The sequence below is a fragment of the Rattus norvegicus genome, chromosome 2, assembly GCF_036323735.1.
Source record: "Rattus norvegicus strain BN/NHsdMcwi chromosome 2, GRCr8, whole genome shotgun sequence".
Taxonomy (NCBI): Eukaryota; Metazoa; Chordata; class Mammalia; order Rodentia; family Muridae; genus Rattus; species Rattus norvegicus.
In genome coordinates, this window is record NC_086020.1 from 29,597,797 (window position 1) to 29,611,817 (window position 14,021).

Below are 14,021 nucleotides of genomic sequence, written 5' to 3' on the forward strand. Positions count from 1 at the left end.
TTGAGAGCTACCTTTCTCCTCTGGTAGCACAAAAGAATACTTTCCAGTGCCGTGAACACCAGGCATTCAACTTGAAGTCTTTAGTTACGCACCAGTTCTACTTTGCCACGTTTGATGAATTATTTAAGTGCTGTGTCAGGAATAGAGACTTACCAACAGTTTTGGAAAACAAATAGCTTTGGCAACAGCCTGAGATGCTTGGCAATTTCTTTGGAGTCACTTTGGCCAATGATTTAAATAGATGTAACCTATTCCTGGGACTGGAGGTTTTACTTGGTGATATAAGATTCTAGTTGGGGCATTGTCTCTTACTTAGTGACACCACTTTTGATTTCTTTCATATATGTATATATTTTAAGAAGCTTCGATAGTAATGTTTCCACATGGTCCCTTGAATGGCTTTTCAGTTGTCCCTCCCCACATTCTCTACTTCACTTCTCTTCTTTCCTCTCCCCATTTAGTCCTCCCACCCCAGAAAGGCTCCCTCTTACCACTATCCCTTTATAACAATATATCCTAAACTCCCTTCCCTAGGAGATCCTCTATTTCTCCCAGTTCCTTTCTAGGTACCTAACCTCTGTGGTTATACGGACTGTAGAACACATATTGAAAGCTTAAACGCTAAGACCCACATATAAGAGAAAACATACAATATTTGTCTCTGGGTCTGGGTTTCTAGATTCATCCATTTATCTGAAAATTTAAAAACTTTTCAAAACAAGCAGAAGATTCCATCCTGTAAATGTACCACATCTCATTATTTAGGGATCAGTTAATGGACAGCTTGGCTGTTGTACATCCCAGTATGATCAGAATATCCATGAACAAGTATCTCTGTGGTGGGATGTAGAGGCCCTTCGGGTATATGCCTAAGAGTGATCTAGCTGGATCTTCAAGTGGAATGATCTCCAGATTCCCGAGGGACTATCACACTGATTTCCACAGTGGCTGTACAAGTTTGCACTCTCATCAGCAATAAGGATTCACTGTATCCCACATCCTTACAAGCATGGGCTGTCATTTGTTTTACTGCTCTTGGCCCATGTGACTGGTGTGAGGTGGAATCTCAGGGTTGTTTTGATCTGCATTTCCCCGATGACTGAGGATGTTGACTGCTTCTTTAAGTGCTTCACAACCTTTTGTTTTTCATCTTTTGAGAACTGTTTAGCTCTGTTCCCCATTTTCAAATTATTTTCAAATTGGGATACACACACACACACTCAGCTGCGTCGTTGACACAGAACTTTTTACATTGTGTAGACTACTGCTTTGCCCACCTGGCAGTGTCCTTGGCCGTACAGAATCTCTTCAGTTTTAGGAGGTTCTATTTATTATTGGTTTTAGTGCCCCTGTAGTAGTATTTAAGTATTTTCCTGTGTCATGAGTTCAACACTACTTCCTACTTCTCTTATCAGAATCAGGGCCTTGTATTGAGGTCCATTTGGAGTTGTTTTGAGCAGAATGATAAATATAGATCTATTTACATTCCTCTACATGCAGACATCTGGTTTAACAGCACCATTTGCTGAAGAGGCTATCTTTTTTTTTTTTTCTTCCCAATGTGCACTTCTGGTTTGTTAGAAAGAAAACAAAATCAGGTACCCTTAGGTGTGTGACTTAAACTAAGTCTTCGATTCAATTCCATTAATCAACATGTCTGTTTTATGCCAATCCATGATGTTTTTATTAATATAGTTCTGTAGTCCTACTTGAGATTGGAGATGGTGATTATTTCTAATAGTTATCTTACTAATCAGAATTGTTATAGTATCTTAGTTATCTTGTATTTTTTTGAGTTTCTATATGAAACTGAAAACTGTTTTTTTCAGTGTTGTGAAGAAAAGTGTTGGAATTCTAAGGGAATCGTGTTGAATCTGCAGTTGCTTTTAGTAGGACGGCCATTTCCATTCCATTGATCTCATCAGTCCATGAGCAGGAGAGATCTATCTAGCTTCTGGTACCTAATTTATTTCTTCAATGCCTTAAAGTTTTTATTATACAAGTCTTTCACTTGCTTGATTAGAGTTACCTCAAATATTTTCGAGGCTATTGTGAAAGGTATTTCCATTTTCTCAGTTTGATGGTTGTATATAGGAATGCTACTGCCTTTTCTGTGTTTTGTATCCTGCTACTTTACTGAAAGTGTGTATCAGCTGTGGAAATTTCCCAATGGGGTTTTTTAATGCCTATTATGTATAGAATCATATCTGCAAATAAAAACATTCTTTTTTTTTTCTATTTGTATCTCCCTGGTCTTCTTCAGTTGTCATATTGCTCTAGCTAAAACTTCGAGTACTGTATTGAATAGGTGTGGAGAGAGTGGGCAGTCTTCTTGTTCTTCATTTCGGTACAAATGTGTGACATTTCTGTCTAGGTTGGCACGGGCTGTAATATATTGCTGTAACATACCTTATTATGTTGAGGTATATCCTGTGTATCCCTAGTTTCTCAAGGACTTTTAACACAAAGGGATGATGGATTTTTGTCAAAGACCTTTAGGCATCTAATGAGATGATCATGTGGTTTTTATATTTTGGTCTGTTTATAAGGTGCATTATGTGTATTGATCTATGTATCTTGAACCATCTCTGCTTCTCTGGGTTGAAGCCAAGTTGATCAGACAATTGGACAATCATTTTGATATGTTCTTAGATTTGGTCTGTAAGTATTTTATTGATTTTTTTTTGCACCAGTGTTCATAAAGGATATTGGTTTGTAATTCATTTTGTTGGTCTTTGTATAGTTTAGGTATTGGAGTAATTGTGGCTTCATAAAAAGAATCAAGGAGGGGCTGGGGATTTAGCTCAGTGGTAGAGCGCTTACCTAGGAAGCGCAAGGCCCTGGGTTCGGTCCCCAGCTCCGAAAAAAAGAACCAAAAAAAAAAAAAAAAAAGAATCAAGGAATGTTACTTCTGTTTCTACTTTATAGAATAATTTAAGGAGTATTGACATTTTCTTTTCGAAGGTCTAATAGAATTCTGCACTGAATCCCTCTGTCCCTGAGCTTTTTGGACCAGGAAACTTTTAATTACTGCTTCTATTTCATCAGGGTTTATGAGTATGTTTAAATTTCTCATATGATCTTGATTCACCTTTGAAAGGCCATATATGTCAAGAAATGCATCCGTTTCTTTTCTGCTTTCCAGTGTCGTAGATTACAGCTTTTTTAAAGTATGTCATTATTCTCTGGATTTCACCGATGTCTGTTGTCCCCTTTCCATCTCTAACTGTATTAATTTGGATCTTCTCTTTCTTTCTCCTAGTTAATTTGGCTATGGGCTTGTCAATCTTACTGATTTTCTCAAAAGAACCAACTATTCCTTTCATGGATTTTTTTTTGTATTATTTTGTTGTTGTTTCTATTTCATTGACTTCAGCCCTTAGTTTATTTTTTGCCATTTTCTTTTGAGTGTTTTGTTGTTGTTGCTGTTGTTGTTGTTCTAGAGCCTTCAGGTGTGCTATCAAGTTACTAATGAGATCTATCCAATTTTTTGATGTAGACACTTAGTGGTATCAACTTGCCTCTCAGAACTGACTGCATCCTGCCCACTAGGATAGGATGTGTTGTTTTCATTTTCACTCAATTCTAAAAAGTTTTAATAGTTTCTGTCTTGATTTCTGTGTTGATTCATTTTTCATTCCATAGAGAGTTGCTCAGTGTCTATGAGCTTGTAAGCTCTCTGCTGTTGAAGATATCCAGATTTAATCCACATTGGTCAGCTAAGCTCCAGAGTCTTAATTCAATTTTCTTGTCTCTGTTGAGACTTACTGCTTTGTGTACAAGTATATAGTCAGTTTTTGAGAAAGTTCTATAAGCTTCTGAGAAGAAAGTATATTCTTTTGTGTTTGGGTAAAATGTTCTGTAAATACAGGACTATTGATTTGTGACTTTTGTGACATTTAACTTCAGCATTTATCTGTTTAGCTTTTGTCCGGATGGCCTGTTTATTGGTGAGAGTGGGGGTACTGAAGTCAGCCCCATCACTGTGTGAGGGTCAGTATGTGATTCCAGCTGTAGTGGTGTTTCATTTATAAACTTGGTGCTCTTGTTAAGCCTCGAATTTTTATCCACGTGGAAATATTTTATATGTATATCCAAAATAAAATAACACTACTATATATGTCAAAAGTTCTCTACTATCTATATACACACTAGAGACCTTCACACAAATCTTGATGCTCAATTCTCAATACGTACAAAGCACACCTGGGAGAGTTGGTTATTGGCCCTACGGTAGGCATGTGCTTTCAGTGCCCTCCCAAAGTGTTAGGAAAACAGAGCTGCTCTCTCTAACGGCCTGCATCTGAAGGAATACAGGCTGTTTCTCTGCTTTCATGATTTGAACTCTTTCCCCTCCACTATTACATTCAGTCTAATATTTTATTTCAGCAATTCTGTTTCTTGACATTGTTCTAGGAAAGCAGGCAAACATAATTCAATTATAATTTTACCATAACATACAAAAGAATTCCATTAAACAAGCCTTGCCCTTTAAATGTTAAAGCGCATGAAAACGTGCTGCATGACTATGATTTTATGTATACTTTCATACTCACATATGTATATTTGTTAGCTGGCCAAACCTTCAGAATTGCCTTGGGTTCTTAATTGTATCAGAACTTTGCTGTCCGCAGTATTGGAGAAAGGTAAAGTTGGTTAACAGCTCCCTCCCTGCCTGCCGATGCATTCATTTCCATCAGGGTACACTCAGTGTGGCTTACATGCCAACACCGTCCAGGCTAACAGTGCTGGCTCAGTGCCTGCCCGGCACCATAGGCTTTAGTATGTTCAGGAAAGTGGGAGGGACTTGCAGGGGAGACAGCAGCAATCCGAGAGAACAGGACAGATACAGGAGAGTAAGCGGGGTGAGCACGACCCAAATCCATTATATACATCTACAAAACATGTACATGTATAGAAAACATGTATAAAACATGTATAAAATGTTTCTAAAAGTTTAATATGTCCAGAATAGAACTTCCCTGCCCAAGCCAGCTGCTTCTCTCCTTTGAGGTGAGCCCAAGACCTTCTGACTGCCCAAGCACATGGCGTGGGAGTCCTTCTTTTTCACACATCCATATTCAAACTATCAGGAAGTCCTGTGAACTCTTTCAACACACATTCTGAGTGTAACTGCTTCTCACTTCCCTAACTGCTGAGATCAACTAGGAAGTCCAACGGATTCTATTTATTTCTCCTCCACCCTCTTCCCTGCAAGAGAAATGGGCATGCGGGAGTGTGTGTGTGTGTGTGTGTGTGTGTGTGTGTGTGTGTGTGTGTGTGTGAGAGAGAGAGAGAGAGAGAGAGAGAGAGAGAATGAATGAATGTGTGTGTATATGTGTGAAAGAGAGTGAATGTGTGTGTGAGATAGAGAGAATATTTTGTGTGTGTGTGTGTGAGAGAGAGAGAGAGAGAGAGAGAGAGAGAGAGAGAACCTCTCTCTCTCTCTGTGTGTAAGAGAGAGCGGATGTGTATGTGTCTGATTTGAATGTGTGTTTCTGTTTATGTGTGTGTGTATGTGTGAGAGAGAGAGAATGTATCTGTGTGTGTGTGTATGTGAGAGAGAGAGAGAATGTATCTCTGTGTGTGTGTGTGTGTGTGTGTGTGAGAGAGAGAGAGAGAGAGAGAGAGAGAGAGAGACAGACAGACAGAGAGAGAGAATGTATCTCTGTGTGTGTGTGTGTGAGAGAGAGAGAGAGAGTGAGTGGATGGGTATGTGTGTGATTTGAATGTGTGTCTCTGTTTATGTGTGTGTGTGTGTGTGTGTGTGTGAGAGAGAGAGAGAGAGAGAGAGAGAGAGAGAGAGAGAGAGAAAGAGAGAGAGAAAGAGAGAGAGAGCGCACACACGAGCATTTTGTGGAGGCAGAAGCGGACATTAGGTATTCCTGTCATTGCTCTCTACTTTAGAGTGAGACACAGTCTCTAGCTGAGTCTAGAGCTCACCATCTCTGGATAGTCTAACTAGTCAGTTTTCAAGTGTGGGGGGCCCTGTCTTTGTTTTCTGAGTGTTGGGATTATAGATGACCAGCAGAGCTAACACCTCTCTGGCTTTTCGTGTGAGTTCTAGGGATCTGAACGCTGGTCCTCATGGCCAGTGAACCATTCCCCCAGATCCCTAACAGGTTCTTTAAAGACACAAATTAGATCGCACCACTTTTGGCTGAATAGTGTACAATGTCATTCTATCTCATTTCAGAATAAATTCTAATATCCTTAAAATGACTTCCTCTGCTCCAAAGAATCTAGATTGTTGCGTGTGGTGGTGCACGCCTTTAATCCCAGTGCTCAGGAGTCAGAGGCAGGTGGATCTGTGAGTTCAAAGCCAATGGCTCTACATTGAGTTCCAGGACAGCCATGGATATGTAAGGTGCGGTCTGGAAATAAAGAAACAAGCAAACAGACAGAACACCTTCAAGGCACAACAAAAACAGCTAAGAATCTAGGCCCTTGCTTCCTCTGAGGCTTGCCTCCTCTCTCACCATTCTTTAGCCACAATGTCTTCCTTGCTGGTCCTCAATGAAGCCTGTCACATTCTAGTCTGGAGACCTTCGGCACTGTCTAGTCCTACATGGGACTTCATGGACGTCAGAGATCATCTTGGTTAAATTTTCACCTCTCTTTCAAGCCTTTGTTGAAACATTGCCTTCTCATTGAGGGAAGTATACCCTGACCTCCCAGTTTTCAATTGAAACTACGTCTTTTTGATTATTTTTACTTCAAAGAAAAAGTTATTAGACCAAACTAATAGTTATCCATTGTGTCCTGAGTATTCTCTAAAAGCTTTATCTCTGAGGTGACAGTGTGAAGAGTGGTGTGACTTTTAAAGGAAAGGGGTCTAACGGCAGGTCCCTGGGGGTGGGCCATCATTATGTCTCCATCAGTTCCTAACTACAGCTACAGAACGCCAATCATGGACTCGACTCCCCGGAGCTGTGAGCTGAAACAAACCCTTTCTCCTTACAGGGTGCCCACCTCCAGTGTCTGTCAGGACAAGACAAAAGGTCTGACGAGTAAAAGCACACGAGGTTTTACTGTCTTTGAATCACCAGGAATTTTTTTTTGACATCATCATCTACATTACTGGAGTGAGTCTGCTTTTGCATTTTATGAGTATTTGCCTAACTCTTCAAGTTTTCTTAAGTCTCTTATTAGTTCTGGTTATCGTCTTTTTGTTACTTCTTCAGTGAGTGTATCTAGAAATTTCTGGTGAGGATGTTCATATAATATCACAAGTATAATGACTTGCCCATTTCCACAGGAAGTAGGTTGTCCTATTTCAAATGCCTTCGTTAGACCAGCAGATAATGGTAAGGGCTCAGCATGGGGCCTGATATGTGATAGACTCCAAGTCACAGTTATTCTTGCTGTGTTATGAATCTTAAGCCAAACTTCCAGAGCTGTGAGGTCTACTAAAGTCTTACCTCTCTCTAGGTAAAGACTATCAAAGGGCCTGGGTAGGCATCCCCCAGGGAAGCTGAAAGTTCATGGATAACACAGGGGGGTTTTCTTTATACTCGAATGAGTATTTATGCTCTGATTACCAAGCACCATCAACAGTAGAATAAACCAGATGACAAATACAACGGCAGCCTTGAAAAGGAAGACGGTCAACATCTGTAAAGCCTGTAATTACAGCATATAGTCTGGTTCACTAAGAAGCAAATTGAAATGCACGATTCTCAGCGTGCTGACTAAAGGACGACCTGCTTCTGTAAAACAAAATAAAACAGAAGTGCGCAGCTCAAAGGGAAGAATCCTTGGTTCCTGTGGTTTGGGACAGCGGTTGAAGAGCACATTTTCTCTGGAAATCTTCGAATTCTTCCCAGTCTGACTCTATTGCTGACCAGGCAGATTACCTCTTAAAAACACAAAGCAAACCCTGTGCTTTTGGTGGGAAAAAGGATGGAAACTCGCAGTGTTTCAAGCGGAATTCTAAGGAAGAGGTCTTAGGATAGGGGCTTCTTCTAAAAGGTACACAAAAGCAAGCAAACAGTATCATGCGTACTTGGCGTACTGACCAAAGGAATCTGAATGAATTTACCAGCAAACGCGAGAACAACCTCACCCTGGGAAGCAGACGGTGGGAAGGGACAAAGGGGAAAGATATGGATGGAGACAGAGTGAAGGCGGATCTTGCGGGGAGCACGTTTTCACCTCCAATGTATTTGGATGAATCAAGGCGCATGCGGAGAAAACCTTGACATATATTAGACTATCATTTCTACAACTCCCAGGTGTTCAAGTGTTTATGTTTTCATCAACAGATTAAATACCTCGCTCAATACTACAAATGACAATTATTCTTTTGCCATCTGATTTAAAACACAATGAATTGAGATTATTCTAAATTTAAGCCTTCAAATTAATAATCAAGGAATTATTAATAACCGTAAGTTCCCTTTTCGTTTTTATTTATTGTAAGTTATACCTTAAACTTTAAAGATAAGTCACAACCCCGAGACATGAACAGATTATTTTTCCATGTTTCTTTCAGACTATTTTACATACTCATAAATGAAACCATATGTCCACAGTTTTATATAATGGGAAGGAAAACACAGATGCAACACTGTGTTTTCAAAATGCAGAACACTTGGCATTTTGAATTCTTCTTTTAAACCTTGTAAAAGCTGCTGTGGATGTATGTCAGCCGTATGAGGCTTGCTTGGGTTTTGTCCTGAGCATTGAAAAGGGAGGGAAATAATTTGGCCTGAATTATTTTTCCCATTTATAGGTATCGTATAGAAATGATACAAATTACAAGCCCTGCAGGTTCTAAACTAAGAGAATATGTATGTAAAAGAAAACTCAAGTTTTTACCAGAGACAGAAAACTGCTTCTGAGGACCTGTGGTGGTTTGAATGAAAATGGCCCCCAGAGCTCGTATATTTGAATGTCAAGTTCTCAAGTGGTGGAGTGGTTAGGAGAAATTAAGCTGTATGGCTTCAGAGGAGGTGTCACTGGGGGTGGGTGTTGAGGTTTCAAACAGCCAGGTCCAGTCAGTCTATCTCCCCACATCCCTTCTCTGACTGCAGATCAGACGTGGGTCCTCAGCTACTGCTCCAGGGTGCCACGCCTGTCTGTCCGCTGCATCCTCCACAGCACAGTGGTCACGGACTCTCCCTCTAAAACAGCCAGCAAGCTCCCCGTTAAATGTTCTCTTTTATGAGCTGGCTTGGTCACATCTCGTCACACCAATAGGTCAGTGACTATTAAGATACTCTTATTTATTGATTTAGGGCAGGGTCTCACTCACTATGTAGCCTGAATAATCCTGACTGATGATCCTCTTAACACCTGTACCTCCAGACAAATGACAAACGTGCAGCCCACACCTAATTCACATACTCCCTGATTGTCATTAGCCTATTTATTTAGCTGGTTCCAGTGAAGAATGGGATAGAATCCAGTCAAAATATCCACTCTTATCTACTTACCCCTACACAGAGAGAATTGGAAACTATCTTCCTTTCTGTCCCAAGCTGTCCTTGAACTTTGGATCCTCCTTCCTGAGTGCTGAGATTCTAGATAAGTACTAAGTCCAGGAAACCTATCTTCTTCAGTAAAGAATAAGAAATACTCTGGAACCCATTAAATAATGTGTCAATTCAAAAGTAAACTCCTAAGTCCAGTTTATGCCTCCCTATTTTACTAATGAGCTGCATGCTTTGTAAATGATTCCTGGCTCCGTAACAGTGAAAACACACCCAGGAAAGAAGTAAACACAGTCAGAAAAATTTAAGACTAGGAAAAGCTAAATTTGTGCGCTCTCTCTCTCTCTCTCTCTCTCTCTCTCTCTCTCTCTCTCTCTCTCTGTGTGTGTGTGTGTGTGTGTGTGTGTGTATGCATACACACCTCGGGTGCTATTTCTCAGGCACCATCTGCCTTCGTGCGTATATGTGGTTGTGCATGTGGAGGTCAGAGAACCATCACTCCTCAGGCACCTTCCAGCATTTGCTTCTGAGTTTCTGGTTGGCCTAGAGCTTTGGTCAAGCAAGCTAGACTAACTGGCTCTCCGGCTTCCCAGAAGTCCCTCTCGTCACTGGATCCAGGCATATGGCACAATGCCTGGCAGTTCACATGGGGGCTGGGGATCTGAACTCTGTCCTCACGTGGACGAGGGAAACATGTTACCTATTGAGCCATCACCTAAGCCCTGTGTACCTCTCATTTGCAACAGGGTCTGTCACTGGCCCGGAGCTCATCAGCGATGGCTGGGAAGTGAGCTCCAGTGTTGACATCTGGCTTCTTCTTCTTTTTTTTTTTAAAACATGGATTTTTAGGATCAAACTCAGATTCACTGACTGCACTATCTTCCCAGTCAGCAAACATATATTTTAATATTTTGAGGATTGTTGAATCTGGGGAAGCTAACATGAAGAGGCAGGCTGACAAGTTCTTAGCTATTAGATCATGGCAGCAAAAATATCTGTCCATATAAAGGAAATGCTGAGCGGATGAATTCTGCTTTATCTGAGATTCATGGTAAGGTACACAAATTCTAAGGGATGTGTACATATGTCCTTAGAAGAGGATAAAAAGAAAGCTTCTGCTATAGTACTTTTTCTGATACTGTATCGTTACTAAGTTTAATTTTACAATCTATAAGTTTACTATTCAAATATAAAATGACAAGTGAAGGCTGGGTGATGGATGGGGCAGGGTTATGTTGTTAAGGAGGAGCTGAGTTATCTGTTACTGGAAGGAAACAAGTAGCTTCTAAACTCAAGCTTTAGATACAAGCTGTTCTTTTCTTGTTCTTTCAGGACTCCCTCTTGCAGACAGCTCCGAGGCTGCTTCTGTGTCCTAACCTTGATGTGGCTCTCTGGTTCACTGTCGTTGATTTGAGTTTTCCCATAGCACTATCTGTGTACTGCAGAGACGTCAAACTCCTTAACAACATACCCTCTCCCAAATGAGAGCTCAGATACAGTGTCAGATTGATGCCTTGGTTTTTAGTGTGCAGCGCTCTATAATTTCATGCATTTCCACCATTAACACAACAGAAAGCAGACAACGCAGCCTGACCTTTGCTTCCTTTATCCTCTAAATGCCTCAGCAAGGTCTGGATGGGGCCAGCGAGACCGTTCTGAGGGGAAAGCACTTGTCACATTAGCCTGATGATAGGAGTTTGATCCCTGGAAGCCAGAGTGGAAGGAGAACTGACTTTACCAACTTGTCCTCCATGTATCACTGCTCCTCTGTAACAGAGGTCTCCCTTTTTGAATGTTAGCATTTTCTCTGGGGACAGATTCTTCAGTAAATGTATGCACTGCTTTAGGGTGTGAGCTCTTCCACCGACTACTTCCAAAACCACAGCTCTCGCAGAAGGGTCACTTCACAAAAATCAGCACATTAAGACAGTTCAAGGCAGACAATAAAGTCATCTGAAAGATTAAAGCAAACTGCCAAGGCTTGGGGCATGCATATACCTGTAATTCCAACCCCTGGGAGATGGAGGCAGAAAGGATAGCAGATTCAAGGCTAGCCTGGGCTACACAGTAAGAGCCTCCAAAACATAAAAAGTTTTTTTTAAAGCAATATAAACAGTTCAGAATAACAGATTAAGACATGGAAACATCAGCACATACTACTGATAACCAGAATACATATTAATAAAAGAATCCATTGATCTAGATGAAGCGTGGGTTGTCAGATATAAAGGAAAAGCAAGCAAGGTAAAAACTGGCAATGCCTATTTAAAATGTCCACCTCTATACTACTAACCGTCTAGTATCATAATTCCCCTTAAGTGACAGAAATATGACACTGACAGAGACTAGCTTTGAGAGCAAGGGCCTGGGAAACTGGAGGAAGGATTCATGAGCCCTTGGAAGACTGATGTGGGGACCAGGATGGAATTGAGAGTCTACAACAGGTGAGAGGATAGGGACTCACTCCACGTTATGGCCTCTGATTCGCACACACGGCTCCAAGTGTCATTCTCAGCACAGAGAACAATAGAAAACAAAACAACGAAACCCACCCAATAGGCATGCATCCCCTCTCTAGTCATTTAATTAGGACACCAGGTTAGAGTTTTCCCACCAACCTGTCACTGACTGGTACTCGATGACCACAAGAAGGGCAACAGGGACATAATATACAAGACCTTAAACAACAGCAATGCAAGGAAAAAGGGAGTTATAAGAGAGAGAAATGTCAGCATAAGCAAAAAAGGAATTCTGTAGCTATTGGGCTGTGGGATTATTCTTATGCTAAGATTAGAGACTGTAATGGTCAATGCTACTTTCAATCACATAAATTTTATGTTCTGCACTACAAAGGTGTATTTATCATTTAAAAACCTTTACAAATCCTCTTCAAATTTATTACAGATTACTAAACTTGGGTTGCTTAAACTGATTATAAGCCTACCTTCGTGTTAAGATCAAAGTCTAACTGAAAACCATTAGTTTGCAAGGCACACACACCACATGAAGTTAAAGTCTTTCTGTGTGCTAATACAGATGGCAAGATAACATGTAAGCAGTCCCTACACTATGCCCACGCTTACTTTTTATGTCTGTAATCAGTTTTTGTGAGTATATTTATAAGAGTATTATATTCTTTACAGTGTTATCCATGCTAAAGATAAATTACATGGGAGTTTCTTGAAAGACCTTTATTATTTTTGAAATTACAATTTCCATTACTAGAAATATAGGTAGATGGATTCAGTACATTTTATATAAACTAATACCTACCTGCATATACTTATACATAAGTTGTCCTCATAACAGCACAACTGAGATACATGCAAAGTGAAGAAAAATTATTATAGCAATAGTGCTATTATTAATAGACATACAAAGTCATGGTTATTACAGATTAATCCACTTAGGATTAATACACAAGACCATTCACTCACTTGGAACCTAAGGCAAATCACCATAATATTAGAAGATTTCGTGATTTTTAACGGGACTGAGAGGAACACTGACAGAGGCTAGAGTGACTTATTAACCAGAATAGAAAAAATATAAAATAGTGCAGGTTGAATTGGAAAGTCAGAGAAACTTGGAGTGGGAGTTTTGTAAAAGTGTTTCTGAGCTTCATGCAGGGGCAGGGGCAGGGGCAGGGGCAGGGGCAGGGGGGCAGGGGGACAGGGGCAGGGGGACAGGGGCAGGGGCAGGGGCAGGGGCAGGGGGGCAGGGGGACAGGGGCAGGGGCAGGGGCAGGGGCAGGGGCAGGGGCAGGGGCAGGGGCAGGGGCAGGGGCAGGGGCAGGGGCAGAGGCAGAGGCAGAGGCAGAGGCAGAGGCAGAGGCAGAGAGGTAGAGGCAGGGGCAGGGAGGCAGGGACAGAGGCAGAGAGGCAGGGGCAGGGGCAGGGGCAGGGGCAGGGGCAGGGACAGAGGCAGAGAGGCAGGGGCAGGGGCAGGGAGGCAGGGGCAGGGAGGCAGGGGCAGGGGCAGGGACAGAGGCAGAGAGGCAGGGGCAGGGGCAGAGGCAGAGGCAGAGGCAGAGGCAGAGGCAGAGGCAGAGGCAGGGGCAGAGGCAAGAAGATCTCTGTATGTGTAAGGCCAGCCAGGAACACATAGTGGAGCAGTCTCAGAAATTTATTTTTTAAGAATTTCATCTACAGATCATACTAAACAAGCCACCGAGACCCACAAGTTTTGATTTTTATTCTACTGTATGGTAGAATGAGACCAGGAAACACAAATCATCTTTTCTTAAAAATTCCAAATGAACACTGTTTTAACTAGGATGGCTTAGGGCAAGTGGCCAGAGAGCTCTCTTTAGATAAGAGAACTGAAGTAGTGGCTTTACCACTCTCTGGTAATAAGAGAAAGTGTAGGTAGCTTCTTTTAACTTACAAAACAGTGGTTTAAAAATTAGTGACATATGCACCTTTTAAATCTAGTTTTCTGCTATAATTTCCTTTAGAATAAGAACTCCAGTTTCTGTCTACATTTTTTAAACTTTACTATATTCAAATTCCCATAGCAATCAACATAATACCTTGTATGCATATGCTTTTTAAATTATTTGAAACTCTTATACATTTATTAATTATA

The 14,021-nt window shown here is 41.1% G+C and overlaps 1 protein-coding gene across 2 annotated transcripts in view; it reads right to left on the reverse strand.

Annotated features, from left to right (window-relative positions):
* Positions 1-14,021, reverse strand: part of Polk (DNA polymerase kappa) — a 60,130-nt gene that overhangs the window by 40,966 nt on the left and 5,143 nt on the right.